The sequence below is a fragment of the Melanerpes formicivorus genome, unplaced genomic scaffold, assembly GCF_026170545.1.
Source record: "Melanerpes formicivorus ecotype bairdi unplaced genomic scaffold, bMelFor1.0.p_v2 SCAF_24, whole genome shotgun sequence".
Lineage (NCBI taxonomy): Eukaryota > Metazoa > Chordata > Aves > Piciformes > Picidae > Melanerpes > Melanerpes formicivorus.
In genome coordinates, this window is record NW_027142376.1 from 9,815,840 (window position 1) to 9,838,027 (window position 22,188).

At 46.9% G+C, this 22,188-nt stretch overlaps 1 long non-coding RNA gene across 2 annotated transcripts; it reads left to right on the forward strand.

The window, feature by feature from the left end:
* The first annotated feature begins 807 nt into the window (after positions 1-807).
* On the forward strand, positions 808-17,001 carry LOC137448378 (uncharacterized). Of its 2 annotated transcripts, XR_010989062.1 has the most exons (4): positions 808-944; positions 1,389-1,545; positions 6,348-6,438; positions 13,263-17,001. It is a non-coding gene; the product is annotated as an uncharacterized lncRNA (long non-coding RNA). The 2 variants fall into 2 exon arrangements; XR_010989061.1 differs by lacking the exon at positions 6,348-6,438.
* The last annotated feature ends 5,187 nt before the right edge of the window (positions 17,002-22,188 follow it).

The window sequence follows — 22,188 nt, forward strand, 5'->3', positions numbered from 1 at the left end:
GGAAGGGGAGAGGAGAGGAAGGGGAGAGGAGAGGAAGGGGAGAGGAGAGGACAGGAGGAGGGCAGAAGAGGGGAGCGCCAGGCCATGAACTGCAAATCCAGCAGTCTGTTATCTCGGGCTGCTGCAGTTCCCATGCAGTACAAATAGTGAAGCAGCTCTCTGTGATCAGTTGTGATCTTACATCACACAGATGGGTGTCTGCGTGCTCCATCAATTACCCGACTCATCATACTGTTACCTAATTCATTATATTCACTACACTGCAATTCTCTTCCTAGAGACATGGGGCTTAGTATTAAAATCACCACAGGTTAGGTAGGGGAGACCTTGTATTTTGATCGTCATCCCAGCCTGTCTCTGGTTCATTTAAAGAGGCCAGAGTGAGGCAAGATCCATGAAGGCTGATGAGATGCTCCTGTCTTTAGATACTGCTCTTAATTACTGTGTCATGTTTCCAGTTACTTTAACCTTCGAGGTCCTTTCATGCTTTAGCATGTCCTGTGATCCTGATTTCAGACCAGTTCATTATATTCAGCTTAGACGTTTTTCACTCGATCCTTCCCGCATCAGTCCCTCCGCTGGGAGGGGTGGGAGTAACCTGTCCCCCTGGTCAGTATGGGAAGCCCCCGGGGCCGGCGGTGTGGGAGAAAGCTGAAGCAGGACGCAGCCTCGGGCTGGCTCCGGGGGGGTTGTGTTAATGTTTGAGCTGACCGCCTCCGCCCGACCGGAACCTGCTTCCGCGGCAGCACGGAGGGGTTTGAGCGTGGGACCGGAAGGAGTAGAGCGTCGGGAGCCGGCGCCGGGAGCAGGGTGAGGCATGGCGGGCGGCGGGTGTCTGTCGGGACGGCTGCGAGTCCGGCTGCGGGCCACGGCTTGCGGGGCTGGCTGCAAGTCCGGCTGCAGGCGGCGGCTGTGACGACCGCTGCTGCTCCTCCCGGCCGCAGGTAGCGGAAGGGGAAGGGGTGGCGGGCGGGGATGGCCGGGAGCAGCCAGTACAGAAGTATCAGAAGCTGATTGCCTGAGGATCAGCTGGCAGATGCGCGTGCTTTGAAACTGCCCTCCTGGCACATACACCCGTGCTTATTTCCTTAGCATTTGCTTCCTTAGCATTTGCTTCCTTAGCATTTACTTCCTTGGCATTTACTTCCTTGGCGTTTACTTCCTTAGCGTTTACTTCCTTAGCGTTTACTTCCTTAGCGTTTACTTCCTTAGCGTTTACTTCCTTAGCGCTTATTTCCTTAGCGCTTACTTCCTTAGCGTTTACTTCCTTAGCGCTTATTTCCTTAGCGCTTACTTCCTTAGCGCTTACTTCCTTAGCGCTTACTTCCTTAGCGCTTACTTCCTTAGCGCTTACTTCCTTAGTGCTTATTTCTTTATCTGATCCTCAGGTCCTGGAATCGCAAGGTTTGTCTCTTGATTCCCTAAGGGAGCCGTGAGTTTCGGGAGTCGCTGTGATGCGTGGTGCTGCCGGAAGGGTCTGAAGGGCCATTGGCAGTGTGGGAACACACGTGGACCATGCCTGTAGAGATACAGGGGACGAGGACTGTAAGATTCATGCTTTCGTGGCCTGCTGTAAACTTACTCAGCTTCGCTAGTTGTTGAGAAGCTCCAGCTTCATCTTCCATGGGGGTTTATTAGCTGTAGTTGTAGTTTTTCCACCGGTCTGTTGAGGTTGTTTGATTTGCTTGTGGTTGTAATGACAAATAAGTTTAAGACTTAAATTCTCACGAAGGTAGCTTTGTGGTTACAGCTCATCAGCAGCGGTACCAAAACCACTCACTTGTTTAGACACCCCAGCTGTCTGATGTGAAATTGCCAGGCACCTTCAGTGGCTGAAGTTGTCTAGCTGAGCTGTCATTCCCGAGGAGGAAAATGGAATTACAAATCAAGCTTTCCCTCAAAAGACTGCAGTTTCTGTGAGCCATTACTTCTGTAAAACAACACTTTTCACTTGCTGCAGTATCCTGACATGCAAGTGGAGGGGGGGTGGGGAATAAAATAGAAGGACTCATGACATGAAGCAGAGGATCTTAGTTGTGGCTGTGGTTTTTTGAGGATATATATTTTCCTTATTCAAACAGACAGGTGTCCCAGAGCCTCAGAATTAATCAGCTTACTTGGTTTTGCTTCAGTGGAGGTGAGGAAACATGCAGCTCTTTATATCTGATGAATCTGTTGCTTCAGTAGTATATTCCACTGCTTTTGAACAGGATTAGATTTTAAGGTAGCTTTCTTTCATTCAGTTTATGCCATATTTCACCACCATTGCTTGTACTTTTCAGGTGTCTGTCAGGTCACCTCAGTCCATTTCCACTTTCCACGTGTGACATTTTTTCCTGGAGAAATTACAGCTGTAAACTTTCTTTCCTGTTACCTTGGTTTAACAGGAGCAAGAATCTTGTGCTGAGTTATAAAGACAATGACAGCAGTGATTCGGTGTTGTCAGGGTGAAAATGTGCAGCAAGCAAGAAGGCATGTAGACAATTTCTACTCAAACAGCCCTTGGGGACTTCAGAGCCAAGCTAGCTAAGAAGTAAACTGAAGGATTGTTTTAGTAGTTTGAGTTATGGCTAAGACTGCTTTGCACATAACTTTTTCCTAGTTGGCTTCTCTAAATTTGGTTGAACTTAGATTGATTTTAATAATTAGTTAAACTAGTTAAATATCCTTAGACCAGTCTTTGTGAGGACCTGGCCTGAGACTGGGCTCTGTATTGGTGTAATTGTTGCTGTGGTTATAGTCATCATTGTTGTATAAACTGGGTACTGTGTAAGAAAGAATTTGATGTGCCAATTCTGGATGGTTTTATTTGTTAAGGTACTAGAAATGGTGCAGCTGCAGATCTGGATCCTTGCTCTCCTACATTTGTCAACCTTTTTTACCTGTTTCTTTCTGAAGAGTCTAAGCATAAAGATTAAAGACAGCTGAACGATACTCTATTAGCAGGAGCAGTTTATCTTATCTTCATTCCTCTTAGGAACATATGTCTTCCTCAGATTCCTCACAACCACTAAGTTTTAATGAATTCAACCTAAGGCTTCCCTCAGTCATTTTAGTAAAGAGTTCCATGCATTCATGGACAGACTGAAGGAGCTGGGGCTGTTCAGTCTGCAGAAGAGAAGGCTCCGAGGTGACCTCATTGTGGCCTTCCAGTATCTGAAGGGGGCCTACAGGAAGGCTGGGGAAGGACTTCTCAGGATCTCAGGTAGTGATAGGACTAGGGGGAATGGAATGAAGCTGGAGGTGGGGAGATTCAGGCTGGATGTGAGGAGGAGGTTCTTCACCATGAGAGTGGTGAAACCCTGGAATGGGTTGTCCAGGGAGGTGGTCGAGGCCCTGTCCCTGGAGGTGTTTAAGCCCAGGCTGGATGAGGTTCTGTCCAGCCTGATGTAGTGTGGGGTGTCCCTGCCCATGGCAGGGGGGTTGGAACTAGATGATCCTTGTGGTCCCTTCCAACCCTGAATGATACTATGATACTATGATTTTGAGTGTCCAAGTGCTTCAGTACTGCATTTGTAGAAGATTATTTCCCCCTCTTTGGCTTGAGGTATATCACTCTCTCACTAGATTTTTCATGGGGTTTTAAAGCAAAATTGTTCTCAAAAGTACAGCTCTGTCAAGGTTCTAACAATTTCTTCCTCACAGTATTTTCCATGCTTCCCTGAAGTGAGGGCATGTTGATTGTTTCCTGCTTATACTGGAGGCTGTTGTTGCTCTTCTAAAATCATTCACTCGCTCTTCTCTTCAGGTTTGCTGTTCGGGGGGCTTTGTAAAGACTGCAGTGTTTTGTTTGCAGCAATACATCTTGGCTGCTTGAAGATAACTTCTTGTTGAAGTAGAACACTGCAAGGCTGTAGTGGGATTCTTGAGACTGGAGTGATTTATTAATTTTTTTAACCTGCTTTTCTTCAGCTGTGGGAGCTCTTTCCTAGCAGCTGTGCTGAGCACTTGCTGTCCTCTAAGGCAGCAGTTCTGTGTAGCAGGGGGAATAAAGGATTGATGGGCAGGCATTTAGTAGAGAGGGGATTTCTTTTTAATCCTTACACAAGGTTCTAAGTTCAATAAAGCTGTGCTCCATTGAGACCTCAAGGTTTTGTGGTCTCAGGCAAGATTTTGTGTTTACTTAATAGCTCTCCCCTCCCTCCTCTCCCTCCCCCTCACCCCTCCCTCTGCCTCCCTCCCCTCTCTCCTTTTTTGTTTTTAATGAATAAGATACTTGGTACTCTGGTTAGCAAGTCACTCCAAGTAAGAACCCCTTCCAATTCTCAGATAGTTTGTGTCCACACTTTCTCCTTCAACAAGGATAGATTCATAAAGTCAAAATTCCTGCTTTGTGCCGTAAATCAGAGATTATCACAGTATCACTAAGGTTGGAAGAGACCTCAAAGATCATCGAGTCCAACCTGTCACCACAAACCTCATGGCTAGACCATGGCACCAAGTGCCACGTCCAATCCCCTCTTGAACACCTCCAGGGACAGTGACTCCACCACTTCCCTGGGCAGCACATCCCAATGATGAATGACTCTCTCTGTGAAGAACTTTCTTCTCACCTCGAGCCTAAACTTCCCCTGGCACAGCTTGAGACTCTGTCCTCTTGTTCTGGTGCTGGTTGCCTGGGAGAAGAGGGCAACCCCTTCCTGGCTACAACCACCCTTCAGGTAGTTGTAGAGAGCAGTGAGGTCACCCCTGAGCCTCCTCTTCTCCAGGCTAAACAATCCCAGCTCCCTCAGCCTCTCCTCACAGGGCTTGTGCTCAAGGCCTCTCCCCAGCCTTGTTGCCCTTCTCTGGACACGTTCAAGTCTCTCGATGTCCTCCTTAAACTGAGGGGCCCAGAACTGGACACAGTACTCAAGGTGTGGCCTAACCAATGTAGCGTACAGGGGCACAATGACTTCCCTGCTCCTGCTGGCCACACTATTCCTAATGCAGGCCAGGATGCCATTGGCCTTCTTGGCCACCTGTGCACGCTGTTGGATTCTTAGCATCCTGCTCCCTTACTCTTCACAAAACTTCCCCTGCTCTTTTAATAACACTTTTGAACAGGCTTTGAAAAACAAAAGGAAGGGCAGCATGGACATTTTCAAAATGAAGTAATGATTTTAAAGTTATTCACATTAATTTGGCCTAACACATACAAGATTATTTTTGAGAACCACACAGAACCCTCGACAAGCAGACCTCAAAGGTGTGACTGTCCAAGTGTGGCAGTATTGTCAGATGCCTAAATTGCTTTCTAGAAGAATTCATTTGAAGGAAAATCCTCTGCATTGCTTTTCCCCTATGGCTACAGCTCTCCTGCATCACTGTTTCCACTGTCTGGTACCATTTCATCTCAGTGGGCAGCTGTTCTGTGAATTGTTTGGAAGAGCTGAGAAAATGTTAAGTGCCTCTAACTTGGTTGGACTCCTCTGAATAGTGTGGCCAGCAGGAGCAGCGAAGTTACTGTGCCCCTGTACTCAGCACTGGTTAGGCCACACCTTGAGTACTGTGTCCAGTTCTGAGCCCCTCAGTTTAAGAAGGACATTGAGACACTTGAATGTGTCCAGAGAAGGGCAACAAGGCTGGGGAGAGGCCTCGAGCACAAGCCCAATGAGGAGAAGCTAAGGGAGCTGGGATTGTTTAGCCTGGAGAAGAGGAGGCTCAGGGGAGACCGTATTGCTCTCTACAACTACCTGAAGGGAGGTTGTAGCCAGGAGGGAGTTGGTCTCTTTTCCCAGGCAACCAGTGCCAGAACAAGAGGACACAGTCTCAAGTTGCACCAGGGGAAGTTTAGGCTCAAGGTGAGGAGAAAGTTCTTCACAGAGAGAGTTGTTAGCCATTGGAATATGCTGCCCAGGGAGGTGGTAGAGTCACCATCCCTGGAAGTGTTCAAAAAGGGATTGGATGTGGCACTTGGTGCCATGGTTTAGTAGTCATGAGGGGTTGGGTGACAGGTTGGATTTGATGATCTCTGAGGTCTTTTCCAACTTTATCGATTCTATGAAGAGAAGAGCTCTTCTTTCACCTCAATCAGCAGTGGTTTGACTCTATTAGGTATATCTCATAAATGCAGGCAGGAATTATGTACTTGGCCTTTTTTTTTGTCCAGAGACTCTAGGTTCTCTTTTGTGGGAATTTAAACATTTTCAGAAGTTTCTCTGTGACCAGGCTTTATTTCTCTGGTTTTGTTAATTAAACTGAACAAGTTCTATGCGTGGCAGTGTGGAACTAAGTCATTAGAAGCTTTGAGAAAAAGAGAAAATGCTTCAAAACTGCTACAAAGCACTTTGAAAGCCATGGAAAAGCAGTAAAGTATTTTATGTGGATTCTAAGTGATCAGTTTCCCTTTTCTGATCTTCATGTAGCCAGGAGGACTTTGGTCTCTTCTACCAGGCAATCAGCACCAGAACAAGAGGACACAGTCTCAAGCTGCACCAGGGGAAGTTTAGGCTCAAGGTGAGAAGAAAGTTCTTCACAGAGAGAGTTGTTGGCCGTTGGAATGTGCTGCCCAGGGAGGTGGTGGAGTCACCATCCCTGGAGGTGTTCAAGAGGGGATTGCACCTGGCACTTGGTGCCATGGTTTAGTCATGAGGTGTTGGGTGACAGGTTGGACTTGATGGTCTTTGAGGTCTTTTCCAACCTTATTGATTCTATGATTCTATGTGTCTTTTGTTTGTCTGCTGTAGCTGTGAGTAAGTGAGTAGCTGGCAGACCCTGGGCTTTTAAGCCAGTTTTCTAGAGAGTGAAAGTGCTGGTCTCCAGACGAGAGCCTGGTGTGAGAGAGCTGTTCTCTGCAGGGTGTTGACAGTCTGTAATCGCCGGCTGTGCTAGGGGTGATCCTTGGGTATTTTAAGATCACTTCTTTTCCACATCTGCTCTTTGTTGCAGAAATCAGAGGCTGCAATGGAAATTTTTCAAGAAGCTGCAGGAAATTACAACACTGAATGTTAGAGGTGATGGCATCATCAAGCCAAGGGAATGTTTCTGAGCTGCTGAATGTTATAAGCATAATGATGTGACACCTGCCACTTGTGTCACTAACCAAGGTTTATTTTCTGTGGAGGCTGATGAATTCTTATTTCTCCCTCTTATTGAGCAGAAACTTTTTTTCTTGGGGAAAACTAGAAAATAGGCTTTACAGGTGAGGAGAAGGAGGAATTTTCTGGTTTCTTCCCCCCCCCGAATATTAGGTTTCCATTGATTAGAAAATAAGTCTGATGCAAACTAACTAACGTGAGCAGTGAGTTAAGAAACAACTGTCTGTAACTTGGCCTCACTCGTTGGGAATAAATCACAGAATCACCAAGGTTGGAAGGAGACCTCAAAGATCATAGAGTCCAACCTGTCACCCCAGACCTCATGACTAGACCATGGCACCAAGTGCCACGTCCAATCCCCTCTTGAACACCTCCAGGGACGGTGACTCCACCACCTCCCTGGGCAGCACATTCCAATGGCTAACGACTCTCTCAGTGAAGAACTTTCTCCTCAGCTTGAGCCTATAAATATCAATGCACTTGCAGGATCTTCCTGGTTATCCTTAGGAGAGGAGCACTGAGAACTATCTTCCTGGTTATCCTTAGGAGAGGAGCACTGAGAACTTTGTGGCTGTTACCTGCCCCAGAGGGCAGTGGCTGGAAGGTGATTTGGGGATTTCAGCTCTCAGCTGAAGGAGATCTCTCCCCTTCTTTTGAAGGTGCTCCTTTGTGTGCTGCTCACTTCCTTCCCCCCAGGCCCTTGGTGGGTGTTACTGCAGAAGCAGAGGTTCCTGCTGATGTGATGAGTTTGCTTCATCTTTGAAACAGACTGGTTGAATATTTATATTTATTTTTTCTCTCCTTTACTTGGGCTTGAACTCATGGCTCACAACACCTTGAGTCCTGTGTCCAGTTCTGGGCCCCTCAGTTTAGGAAAGATGTTGACTTGCTGGAACATGCCCAGGGAAGGGCAACAAAGCTGGGGAGGGGTTTGGAGCACAGCCCTGTGAGGAGAGGCTGAGGGAGCTGGGGTTGCTTAGCCCGGAGAAGAGGAGGCTCAGGGGAGACCTTATTGATGTCCACAACTCCCTGAAGGGAGGCTGTAGCCAGGTGGGGGTTGGTCTCTTCTCCCAGGCAACCAGAACAAGAGTATACAGTCTCAAGCTGTGCCAGGGGAGGTTTAGGCTGGATGTTAGGAAGAAATTCTTCCCAGAAGGGGTGATTGGCCATTGGAATGTGCTGCCCAGGGAGGTGGTGGAGTCACCATCACTGGAGGTGTTTAGGAAGAGACTGGCTGAGGCACTTGGTGCCGTGGTTGAGTTGATTAGATGGTGTTGGGTGATAGGTTGGACTCGATGATCTCCAAGGTCTTTTCCCAGCTGGTTAATTCTATTCTATTCTAAGTACAAATGCAAAGGTAGTGACAGTAAGTAGACATGCACTGGGACAAAAAGATCCAATTCTTTTCTTTGTCATGGCTTACTTTTGATTTTGAACATGGTAGGTAAAGAAATAACACCAAGGCTGTGGTTCTGCAGGTGTTGTCTGTCACCTGTACATTGATTAGCATGGAAGGCCTTGGCAAACAGCTTGAGCAAGGTGCTCCAGCTTAGCATGGGCAAAGAGGTCTGGAATGCAGCATCTGTGGTCTGCAGAAGTGGGAATAAATGCTGAAAGGCAGCAATTGCCAGAAAGATTGCTTAATTCTGGCTTGGTAAGAGATGTGAAGAGTTGCCTGGAAGAAAAGCAATTAGCAGGACAACAGAGCTGTCAAATTCCTTTTTGTTTTCTCTCCTATTCCAGCTCATCTTGCCAGCAATGACTAATTATCTTTTACTTGAGCATAGGAGGAATGATTTCCTCTCATACCACTGCAGATGCCAGGTTGGCACTCAAGTGGTAGAGAGTGGCAAAAGACACCCTGACATCTTGTGCAAAGCCTGATCATGCTGCCTCTGTTATGTCCATGCTTCCCACTGCCCAAGAGAGCTCCTGCCTCCCTATATTATCTTTCTTGTTGTGTAGGGATACAAAGATAATGTTTCCCATTTGGTGGTTTTGGGTTTTTTTTGTATCAGGGGGATAATACCCAGCTGGCCTTGTTGAAATGATTGTCTCAGAAAGGTGTAATACATGTGTCTGGTATTGCTCACAGGGCTTTAATAAACTACACCTCAACATGAGGAGGAGCTTCTTCACTGTGAGGGTCACAGAGTACTGGAACAGGCTCCCCAGAGAGGTTGTGGAGTCTCCTTCTCTGGAGACTTTCAAGGCCCATCTGGATGCATTCCTGTGCAACCTGTGCTGGATTCCATGGTCCTGCTCTGGCAGGGGGGTTGGACTCAAGGATCTTCAGAGGTCCCTTCCAACCTCTAACATCCTGTGATCCTGTGACCATCAGTACACCCCAGCAGCTGATTCTAACATAGCTACTCCTGACTGCTCCTCTGGAGGCACCCTACTGAGAAAAGGAGGTGGAGTTGACTGGAGTGAGTTTTTCTGTGTCAAACTTCCTTATGTAATGCTGTGATCTGGTGCATTATTCATTCTCCTTACAAACCAGCAGTGCCCAGCCTCCCAGAGACAGTGGCTGGTTGGCAAGGCAGAGCAGAGTGTCCCCAGGAGGACAGCCATGCTGTGCTGAAGGTGTCATGCTTTGTTAATGCAGGAAGCTTGGTTTTTCTAGAAGTGTTAGAGTTAGGGAAGGGGTTTTGGCCCTATCAAAGGTACTGGTAAGCCTCCACAGGGTATTGATTTCCATCTTGCTGTGTAGGCTTGAAAATGCTAGCAAGCTGAAAATAGACTGGTTCTTGGTTGTCTTCAGAGAATCCTTCCTGCCTTTCAATGCAGTATTCCTAATCTCTTTTCTCCAGGTCCTTGTGTGATCCCAGTTCAGAAATTAGCTTTTTTTATTTGCTTGTAGTGGTGATTTTGGTAGCACATTGCATGTAATCCTGCTCTACAGGTGCAGAAGCTCTTCAGCTAAAGAGAAAGGTCAGGCTTTAGTTTTTGATGATGGGGTTTCTGTCAATACTGTTCTCTAACCATTCCAATCTCCCTAGGGCTGGGCTTTTGTAACCTTTTTCTAGGCTTACATTCTGGTTTCTACTTTTCATAGTTTCATAGTTTCATTCAGGGTTGGAAGGGACCACAAGGATCATCTAGTTCCAACCCCCCTGCCATGGGCAGGGACACCCTACACTAGATCAGGCTGGCCAGAGCCTCATCCAGCCTGCTCTTAAACACCCCCAGGGACGGGGCCCCCGACCACCTCCCTGGACAACCCATTCCAGGGTTTCACCACTCTCATGGTGAAGAACCTCCTCCTCACATCCAGCCTGAATCTCCCCACCTCCAGCTTCACTCCATTCCCCCTAGTCCTATCACTACCTGAGATCCTGAGCAGTCCTTCCCCAGCCTTCCTGTAGGCCCCCTTCAGATACTGGAAGGCCACAATGAGGTCACCTCGGAGCCTTCTCTTCTGCAGACTGAACAGCCCCAACTCCTTCAGTCTGTCCTCATAGGAGAGGTGCTCCAGCCCTCTGATCATCCTTGTGGCCCTTCTCTGGACACGTTCCAGCACCTCCACATCCCTCTTGTAATAGGGGCTCCAGAACTGGACACAGTACTCCAGGTGGGGTCTCACCAGAGCTGAGTAGAGGGGGAGGATCACCTCCCTCGACCTGCTAGCCACACTTCTCCTGATGCAGCCCAGGATCTGATTGGCCTTGCGGGCTGCAAGTGCACATTGAGAGCTCATGTTGAGTTTTTTGTCCACCAGCACCCCCAAGTCTCTCTCCTCAGGGCTGCTTTCCAGCCAGTCACTGCCCAGCCTGGATTTGTGCCTGGGATTGCCTCGACTTTTAATGCTTCTTTCTTGTTAATTCCTGCTTTTCTGGAATGTTGCATTTATTTACCATATGCCCTTACTTCTTGGGTAAGGGCTAAATTAATTTGCTGTATTTCAGGGCAGGTTGGGGTCTCTTCTACTTTAACCCATGCGATTTCATCCGGTGTTGTTTAGTCTCATACTTGGATGAGGATTGGTTTTTCCATTGTTTGGAATACTGTGTCCATCATTCTCAGTTCCTGTACCTGTAGGTGCAGATTTCACAATGCCACAACAATGCGTCCCCCAGGGATCAGTGCTGGGCCCCGTCCTCTTCAGCATCTTCATTGATGACCTGGATGAGGGGGTCGAGTCAGTCATCAGCAAGTTTGCAGATGACACCAAGTTAGGGGCAGATGTTAGTCAGTTAGAGGGTAGAAAGGCTCTGCAGAGGGACCTCAGCCGACTGGACAGATGGGCAGAGTCCAATGGGATGGCATTCAACAAGTCCAAGTGCCGAGTGCTGCACTTTGGCTACGGCAATCCCATGTAGAGCTACAGGCTGGGGTCGGAGTGGCTGGAGAGCTCCCAAACAGAGAGGGACCTGGGGGTGCTGATCGACAGCCACCTGAATATGAGCCAGCAGTGTGCCCAGGTGGCCAAGAGGGCCAATGGTATCCTGGCCTGCATTAGGAATAGTGTGGCCAGCAGGAGCAGGGAGGTCATTGTGCCCCTGTACTCTGCATTGGTTAGGCCACACCTTGAGTCCTGTGTCCAGTTCTGGGCCCCTCAGTTTAAGAAGGACATTGAAACACTTGAACGTGTCCAGAGAAGGGCAACAAGGCTGGGGAGAGGCCTTGAGTACAGCCCTGTGAGGAGAGGCTGAGGGAGCTGGGATTGTTTAGCCTGGAGAAGAGGAGGCTCAGGGGTGACCTCATTGCTCTCTGCAACTACCTGAGGGGTGGTTGTGGCCGGGAAGGGGTTGGTCTCTTCTCCCGGGCAACCAGCAGCAGAACAAGGGGACACAGTCTCAAGCTGCGCCAGGGGAGGTTTAGACTCGAGGTGAGGAGGAAGTTCTTCACTGAGCGAGTCATTCGTCATTGGAATGTGCTGCCCAGGGAGGTGGTGGAGTCACCGTCCCTGGAGGCGTTCAAGAGGAGATTGGACGTGGCACTTGGTGCCATGGTCTAGTCATGGGGTCTGTGTTGATAGGTTGGACTCGATGATCCTCGAGGTCCTTTCCAACCTAAGTTATACTGTGATACTGTGAAATGCTTCAGTGAAGGGCAGGAGGAGTTACCTTGGGGATGGTTCTAGCATTGAGCTGTAGCATTTGGGCTGCACTCTGTGGGCAAGATGCAAACTTGCTTCATGTTAGACTTGAGTTCTGCACCCCAGTCCAGAGAGGCAAGTTTCTCCCCACTGAACTAAGAGGGAACCTGAGGAGGCTTGATCCATAGGCGAAGTCCTACTACAGATAAAACTGTTCTCAAGGGCTGATTCTTTGGGGGTTTAGAACAGGTGTTCCTTGGTTTATTTTCATGACAGTCTAAGCAGCCATCTCATCTCTCCCTTGGTGCTTGGGGCCTGTCATTGTGATGATACACAGTTGCTTTTAATCCATTTTTTAGGTCACTTCTGTTTAGGGAGTTGGGTTTTTTTTTTCTGGTCTGGTGTCTAGTTCGTGAAAGCTTCATTACAGTACCATGTGTTGGGGACTATCCCAGCAAGGAGCTTTCAGTATGAGACTCTTGTTATTCTGCAGAGCAGCCTTGAAGTATTACACCAGAATATGTTTATGGTATAAAATACACAGCTTTATTTTTTAAAATATATTCTTCTCTGCTGAGCTTTGCTAAAGGTAAAAAGTCTGACTGAAATCTGCCACTGGGGCTGGAAAGCTGAGGTCTGGCTGAGCCCCAGTTACAAGAGGGATATGGAGGTGCTGGAAGGTGTCCAGAGAAGGGCCACAAGGATGATCAGAGGAGGGCTGGAGCACCTCTCCTGTGAGGACAGACTGAAGGAGTTGGGGCTGTTCAGTCTGCAGAAGAGAAGGCTCTGAGGTGACCTCATTGTGGCCTTCCAGTATCTGAAGGGGGCCTACAAGAAGGCTGGGGAGGGACTTCTCAGGTTGTCAGGCAGTGATAGGACTAGGGGGAATGGAATGAAGCTGGAGGTGGGGAGATTCAGGCTGGATGTGAGGAGGAAGTTCTTCCCCATGAGAGTGGTGAAGCCCTGGAATGGGTTGTCCAGGGAGGTGGTTGGGGCGCCGTCCCTGGAGGTGTTTAAGAGCAGGCTGGATGAGGCTCTGGCCAGGCTGATGTAGTGTGGGGTGTCCCTGCCCATGGCAGGGGGATTGGAACTAGATGATCCTTGTGGTCTCTTCCAACCCTGACTGATACTATGATACTATGAAATCTGTGACTGGGGCTGGAAACCTAAAGTCTGACTGACTCAGGTTTGTTTCTTTTCAGAATTGGTGGAGGACTCTGAGGTGTGATGAACAGGTGGAGCTTTGAAGATCAGGCTGCAAGTCACAGCCAAGTGAAAATTCAGACATCCCCAAGCGGCATCTACCAACGTGAGGAGTCCTGCTTGCTGTTTAAACAGTCTTCAGTGTTTCTAGAGGGGCTTTCTAAAGATGAACAGTTCCACAATAGCTACCTGTTGCCATCTGCTCTGTGGTAGCAGAGTCCCAGCTGGCTCAGTGGAAGTTCAGACACCTGTACAGGGAGCAGTGCAGAGCTGTTCTCCTAGGGCTTGATTTATGAGCATTCTCTACTGCTGCTAAGTGAGCAAACATTGACTTAGCAAAGTGTGCTACTTTGTGCTAGCTGAGAGAAATGGTCTTCATGCTTCAAAGTGAGTTCTAGGGAGGAATCTTACAGCTTTTATAGGTATTCAACACTTACCCAGTCTTTTATGCTGCAGATGCTGTGATGTTCTTTGGAACCTTAGCTGCTTTTATCACCTTGCCTAGCCTGTGCAGCTGCTTTATGAACTCTTTGGTTCCCAGAATAACTTGTTTGCTTCTCAGCAGCTTTAAGCACAGTGAAGAGTAACATTTCAGATTATAAAGAATATTAATTTAAAAGCTCTTTGGAACAGATTAATTTAAAGTTTATCCCTGTAGAGTGCAGTTTTAAGCACAGCCAAGAGTCATATTTCAGATTATAAAGAATATTAATTTAAAAGCTCTTTGGAACAGATTAATTTAAAGTTTATCCCTGTAAAGCCTGCTTAATGTTCAGGCTGAACTAAAAGGGAGTTTTGTAAACTGGCTTTGTTACACAGAATTCAGACCAATTAAGTCCCAGCACTGGAGGTGAATTGTCTGTAATTTCCTTAGAGAAATTAAAAATAAAAGTTATGAAAGGATTAATAATGCTCCAGAGAACAGGGAGAGCAAAAAAGGAACCTGACAATGAAGTCAGACTAACTGAGGTTGCAAAAGAAGAATAGAATAGAGTAGAATAGAATAGAACAAACCAGTTTGGAAAAGACCTCTGAGATCACTGAGTCCAACCTATCATCCAATACCATCTAATCAACTAAACCATGGCACCAAGTGCCCCATCCAGTCTCTTCCTAAACACCTCCAGTGATGGTGACTCCACCACCTCCCTGGGCAGCACATTCCTGTGGCAAATCACTCTTTCTGTGAAGAATTTCTTCCTAACAGCCAGCCTAAACCTCCCCTGGCACAGCTTGAGACTTTGTCCTCTTGTTCTGTTGGTGGTGATGGTGACTTGTAGTCCTTCCTTTCACCTGGGAAGTGAATTCTGCTACTTGCAGAGTTCTCTCTGAAGGCTGCAGAATGGAAATATTTGAACATACCTGAAGCTTTTTTACCAGGTGGGATTCATCATTACAAAATAACCCCTCCTCACATGGAATTAGAGCTTTCTGTGCAGTAATGCTGGATGTGTGTAGTATGAGAAATAATCCTGGGAGTAGGCATGATGGAAGGGAAACAAGGTGAAAAGATGTAAGAGGGGAAAAGCAATGCCTTGATTTTTGTTTTCCAGTCCAGTGTTGACCACCTCAGCTAGTTTGCAGTCCTTGGTTATTCTATAGAGCAGCCTGGTCTTAGAGCTACAACAGCTGATCTCTGGAAATCATTGTTTTCACACAAGTTTAACACAAAAACCAACCACAAAACCCAAAAGCAACAATATTAATGAACAACAGTGGTGCAGGGAATGGAATAAACCTTTATTTAGAATAGAATAAACCAAACCAGGTTGGAAGAGACCTTCAAGATCATCGTGTCCAACCCATCAACCAATCCAACCCACCCAAACAGCTAACCCATGGCACCAAGTACCCCATCAAGTCTCAAATGGAGACAAATCCCTTGATAATGCTGGAGAGCTGAAAATAATTGAATTTATTCTTGCCCTTTGCTTTTTTTCTCCTACCTTTTGTTTTCCAGGTTATGTGCAGCCAGACCAAATTGGGATACAGCAACTAAGCAACAGCAGGGAGTGTAATTATCAATTCTGTTCTCAAAAATACATGCTTTGGAAAAAAAAACAACCCACCACCCTGGCTTACATCAGTGGAACACTCATGAACTGGGGAGAGGGGAGCAGCTGCAGTGTATCCATTTCGGTAGATATCCAGCACAGCATAGCTCTGGAGCTCTCTGGTAGCATCCACAAGTAGTGTAGTCAAGTTTCCAGTTGCTGTGGTCTGTGGCTTAGGTGAGAGTCTTGTGTTGTTAGGGATTTTAGGGAAAAGAACTTGGGTTTTTTGTGAAGTCAAAGTGTGGGCTGAGTGTGTCCAATTCTGGGCCCCTCAGTTTAAGAAGGACATTGAGACTCTTGAATGTGTCCAGAGAAGGGCAACGAGGCTGGGGAGAGGCCCTGAGCACAAGCCCTATGAGGAGAGGCTGAGGGGGCTGGGGTTGCTTAGCCTGGGGAAGAGGAGGCTCAGGAGAGACTTTATTGCTCTCTACAACTACCTGAAGGGAGCTTATAGCCAGGTGGAGGTTGGTCTCTTCTCCCAGGCAACCAGCACCAGAACAAGAGGACACAGTCTCAAGTTGCACCAGGGGAAGTTTAGGCTGGAGGTGAGAAGAAAGTTCTTCACAGAAAGTGTTTTTAGCCATTGGAATGTGCTGCCCAGGGAGGTGGTGGAGTCACCATCCCTGGAGGTGTTCAAAAAGAAACTGGACGTGGCACTTGGTGCCATGGTTTAGTAGTCATGAGGGGTTGGGTGACAGGTTGGATTTGATGATCTGTGAGGTCTTTTCCAACCTTATTGATTCTATGATTCTGTGAGTGCAGGCTTTGCTCTGAATCTGCACACATGAAGTGTTCAGCAAAGCCAGAATCCCTGTCAGGTATACTAGGATTTGTGACTGAGCTGAAGTGTCTCAGGTAAGACACAGAGCTGTGTATGTAACCTCCAGCAGGATGCACTTAAAGTGCTGACCAATATTAGATATTTTTCAGCACTGGAGATGCCAGCATATTTCCTTTGCTCCTTTTGAGTTTGCAACTGCACCTCTTGCAGTTACTTGATTATGTATTTTATTGGCCCTGTTTTTGTCAAGAAAGCTACCAAAGCTTATCACATAGAAAAGGCCTGGTAAAATAAGTAACATCCATGGGATGTCTTTTGGATTCAAAGTGAGTCCTGAGTACACCAGAAGGTGTTGGGTGGTTGCATTGCCTAGCCATGGACTGAGCCTTGTGTGAGTGTCCTGCCTGTCTTTGCTGGCAGAATCCAGGCAGGGCCATCTTGAAGTAAGGAAGCTGGAAAGAGGAGCAGCACATTTCTGCTCCTGTCTTCTCGTGGGTTACAAATCAGTCCCTTGAACTCTGTCACTCTATTGTATTACCACAAAGTTCTCTCTTCTGGCATTCAGGAGAGGAGCACAAGACTCATTCCCTTTCTAGGTGCAGCTTTATAACGGAGTGGCTGCTGCATTATGGTGCATTGTCATTCAGAGCCACGTCTTTTTGTCTTTGATAATATTGTATACCTGTCCTAATTTTAAGGCACCTGATTTCCAGCATTCAGCCTGGATCACTTTGAATGTGCCACTTGTAGTGGAGGCAGAAATCCTGCACCCCACTGGAGCTGCCTAGCAAGCTAGACACTGAACTGGCCATTTTGTGTGCTAGAACCAAGTATAACTTGAAGTGTTTGGTTGCTTTGCTGTAATACTCTGCTTGAACTAATAAACTTTTCAGTTTTAGTCTACTGCAGTTTTCTCTTTTGAATCTTTTTTTCCTTGGGGAAGTCTCTGGTGGTTTGTATCCTGCTTGCTTGCTTTCACACTTGCCCATGTTACTCTTTTTGTCTGGGGCTGCTGCTGCCCGAGTCGAGTGTGCAGTTCAGTGCCTTTCAATACTTAGAGGGGGCCTATGAGAAAGATGGGGACAATCTTTTTAGCAGGGCCTGTGGTAACAGGACAAGGGGTGATGGTTTCAAACTGAAAGAGGGGAAATTATTTACAGTGAAGTGGTGAAACACAGTCACAGGTTACCCAGAGAGCTGGAAGACACTCCATCCCTGGAAACATTCCAGGTCTCAGAGCAGTCTGAGCTAGTTGAAGGTATTGCTGCTCTCACTGCAGGGGGACTGGACTAGATGATCCTTCCAACCCAAACCATTTTGATTCTATGAATCACCTATCTGAAAAGCTGATTAGGCTTCCTAAGCAGGACAACATGTTGAGAGCCCTTCACCCCTTCCTCCATAGCAGAAGATTCTGTTTGTCAAGCCTGCGCTTAGAAAACTCTTGGAACTTCCTTAGGGAAAGAAAAACCCAAACCACATTTTTATTTTTTTAGAAGCTGAAGATTAAGTCGAATTTACTGGGCACTTCATCTGCAGGAAAACTCAGGGGCTTAGGGAAAGGCTCCAGTAATAGCAGATATGAATCTGGGAAACATAGTGCTGTCAGCCTAGAACTTGCAGCGGGCATAAAATTGTCTTACTTAATTTCTGGTATAAATCACAATTGCCCTCGCTGAGTTTTTTTTTGCCCAACCAAGTAAGAATAGGAATTCTTTCAAAACCCACCAGGAAAAAAAAACAAGGGGTAGAGCTTCCCTCCTTTAGACTAAACTTTTGTCTAATCTGTTTGTACTTTTGGTTTTTAAGTCCAGTTGAGCACAGTGGCTGAAATGGATTAGTCCAGCTTAGGAGGGAGATCAGACGTACCAGTATCAAAATGAAGAATTTCATTTGAAAGAAAATTTCCTCACTGGAGAATTTGTAGCTCTTTTTTTCACCCCCCCCCTTTCTTCAGAGATACCAGCTTTCTATCTTTTACTGCAGACAAGCTGCTTTTCCCTGATAATTCTAGCCACTAATTTTCTTCAGAGATTGGAGTTTCGGGGGCTAGATTGTAAATCTTTCCGCGTGGTCGGAGGTCAGGGAAGGGAAGTAATTTCTCTGTGGCACTGCAGTTCTTGTAAATTAACTTTCCTACAGGACTGTGCTCTACAAACTGGGTGAAGAATTCTAGGTGCTTAACTTTGCTCTGCCTGAGGAGCTCTGCAGCAGCCAGAGGGACTGAATACAGCACATGCACTTTTTACGGCAACTCGTTTTGCAAGGGTTAGCTTGCGTGATGTGGTGGTAGGGCCCAACACAAACCCAGAACGAGTCCTGGCATGTCCAGGTGTGATCCCCTTCTTCCCCTCCCTCCTGCAGGGGTCCAGGGAACACGGGAAAAAGACAACCCAGGCATCAGAAAGTCTGGTAAACAAGGGATATGTCCTCCCTTTGTGGTAACAGGCAGCTGCACTGCCCATGCTTCCTTTAGGTGAGGCTTGGGGGCTTGTGTCTTCACCTCATATGTTCACAGCTTGGTGAAATCCCTTTCTGTTGGTTGCCAGTTGGCCAAATTGATCCCAGGGCAAATGATAAAAGCAAAGCCAAATTGCAAACAATGTGCCTTGCCTAAGATCTGGGAAAGAAGCTATGAGCCTTGCAACTCAGTATCTTTGCCATGCCTCAGCTTACCCGGAAAGGCACAAGCGCCTTTGCGTAAGCTGCGCTGAAACCACAGGCAGCCTCCTCGCACCGTGAAAGCCCAGGAGCAGGCAGAAGTGTCTTGCCGGGCAGAAGGGACAAATCCTGGGTGAGCCAAGACCCTGGGAACTGTCCCCTTGCAGCGGTAAGTCACTTCTAGTTTAAGGACTGCTTCCCAAACCCAGACCTCACAGCAAAGTGCCGAGAGGAGCAGGCTGCTGTCCCAGAGCCTGAATCCCCAGCACAGCCTGTGAACCCTGGGAAGCTCCGAGAGCCGTTTTGTGGCCAGCCTGGCCATGAGGACACTGGGACAACTCTGCTGGCAACCAGCGCTCCAAAAGCCTTACCAGCTAAAAGTACAGCAGCAGCACTCCTGCACCTGGGTGGAACTCCTGTCCCTCTGTGTATCCTGGACTAGATTGCAGCCCCGGAGAGAATTCTGAAGAAACAACATTGTGAGTAATTGGTGTGGTGGATTGAAATTCCCCTCCTCCCCAACATAGAATTGCCAGACTAGCTCAGTTAGAAAGCAAATGAAGCTGTATTGCACAATGTAAATATGAAATGCAATGAATATGTACAAAGTATACAACATTTACGTGTATTTACACTTTATAAACAGCACAACCCCCACTCTGGACAAAACTGGGGGGGTTACCAACAGCTTCCTCCACTTCCCCTGATTCTCCCCTGTACAGGGGACAAGGGAAGAAAGGAGAAAAAGCAGAGAGTAGGCTGTTAGCACTTAACCACAACAAAGAAACACTGCCAAGGTCAGCAAGCTAGCAGAAGCGGCAGCTGATATCTGCCAGAATGAACAAACTGAAAAGAGAGGAAAGTCAGTTTACAAGACTAACTGTTATGTTAGCTGCCCAATGTGATTATTTAGACCTTATCATTATTTTCCTTTTTTTTTTACACCCAATGGTAATTTATTTATGTTCTACCACTTTCTCTTCAAGATCTGTGGACAATTTTCTAGGCACAACCTAAAGCTGCCACAATTGGTTCTCTCTACAAAGCCTCTTTGCAAAAGGTTCTCTCCTGGAGTACTGCATCCAGTTCTGGAGCCCCTATTACAAGAGGGATGTGGAGGTGCTGGAATGTGTCCAGAGAAGGGCCACAAGGATGATCAGAGGGCTGGAGCACCTCTCCTATGAGGACAGACTGAAGGAGTTGGGGCTGTTCAGTCTGCAGAAGAGAAGGCTCCCAGGTGACTTCATTGTGGCCTTCCAGTATCTGAAGGGGGCCTACAGGAAGGCTGGGGAGGGACTGCTCAGGATGTCAGGTAGTGATAGGACTAGGGGGAATGGAATAAAGCTGGAGGTGGGGAGATTCAGGCTAGATGTGAGGAGGAAGTTCTTCCCCATGAGAGTGGTGAAGCCCTGGAATGGGTTGTCCAGGGAGGTGGTTGGGTCCCCGTCCCTGGAGGTGTTCAAGACCAGGCTGGACGAGGCTCTGTCCAGCCTGATCTAGTGTGGGGTGTCCCTGCCTATGGCAGGGGGGTTGGAACTAGATGATCCTTGTGGTCCCTTCCAACCCTGACTGATATTATGATACTATGAACTGCTGCTGCTTTGGCAAGGTTCCTGTCGAGTCTCCCCCTAGTGGACAGATTCTCTTTGCAGTGTTACTGTCCCAGTTTGCTTAATACTGTTTAAATTGTTCATATTGCCTATACACTGTACATATCCATTGCAAATGTACTACAGCCGTACAGCATACCGAGTAATAAGGTTTTTTGGGCAATCTTTCGTATTGATAAATAATAATATTTTTACTGATATCATATTTACCTTATTAATAAATCATAGTTAATATTCATAGCACAAAAGCATCTCTTGGCTGTCGAAGAGGTGTCTGCACTGGCTAATGTCCTGTAGGAAGTTACTGTGGGATATAGGCACAGCTGAAGCAAGTCATGTTTATGTTGATACGTGTCCAGAGAAGGGCCACAAAGCTGGTGAGGGGCTGGAGCACCAGCCCCATGAAGAGAGGCTGAGAGCGCTGGGGTTGCTTAGCCTGGAGAAGAGGAGGCTCAGGGGAGACCTTATTGCTGTCCACAACTACCTGAAGAGAGGTTGTAGCCAGGTGGGGGTTTGTCTCTTCTCCCAGACAACCAGCACCAGAACAAGAGGACAGTCTCAAGCTGCACCAGGAGAGGTTTAGGCTGGATGTTAGGAAGAAATTCTTCCCAGAAAGAGTGATTGGCCATTGGAATGTGCTGCCCAGGGAGGTGGTGGAGTCACCATCACTGGAGGTGTTTAAGAGGAGCCTGGATGGGGCACTTGGTGCCATGATTTAGTTGATTAGATAGTGTTGGGTGATAGGTTGGACTTGATGATCTCAAAGGTCTTTTCCAACCTAGTTTTCTTTTCTATTCTATTCTACTCTACTCTACTCTACTCTACTCTACTCTACTCTACTCTACTCTACTCTACTCTACTCTACTCTACTCTACTCTATTCTATTCTATTCTATTCTATTCTATTCTATTCTATTCATCATCTGAATAATGGTTTAAAATACTGAGCAATGAATTCCTGAGAGTAGGGTTTGAGTCTCTCACATTATCACTGACTAATGATAAATTTATCACACAGGTGGCAAGTTCTGTTTGGGGTTTTCAGTTTGCTTAGATGGTTTTTTAATAGCTCCTTTGTGACAGGTACAAAGTGTTATATTCAACAGCCAGTGGCAGTGTTAAAATAACTAATGCTGATACCTGGAATTCTTCAGGTAAGTGCAATGTGGATGCTGTTGTGTTGGGTTTTTTTTCTTATGCATGCAAGATGATTTCTTTAACTCCTTCTTTCTGAGAGTCTCTGTAAGATTTATTAACCCCACCCTTCCACTTCCTGGTTTTTAAGTCAGAGAGAGCAAGTTGCCTACTTAAAGGACTGAATAAAAACCCTCTGTTCCCCACATTTTTTTGCTGATGGAGATGAAAAGGTACCATAAGATCTGTATGGTGAAGAGATTTTCTAGTTGACAGATCCATCTGCCACAGTGCAAGGTGTTCTTCACATCTTTGAAAGCACCATTTTCTTGCTTTCAAAAGCTTTGTGGTGCTATGAAAAAGCAAACCTGCAAACTGCAGTCTTGTCCAAGTGACTGAAGTCCTCCAGACAGTGTTGTTTGGTCAGGTAGTGAGATCTGTGCCGCCAGTTTCAGACCTGTATTTAAATCAGCAAGTGAACCTGAGGAGCAGGGTGTACAGCACAGCAGCCAGTTTGTCTTCAGTGATCTCTGCCTTGGGCTGTGAAAACATACAGGTTTCTGACAAACTGTTCCTTTTGAAGTTGGTTCCATTTAAGCTTTGCTTCTCTTTTGTGGGAAGGATTCTGACAACTCCAATCAGGCAAAAAACCTCCCAAATCCACCTTGGCATCTGGGTGAGGATTC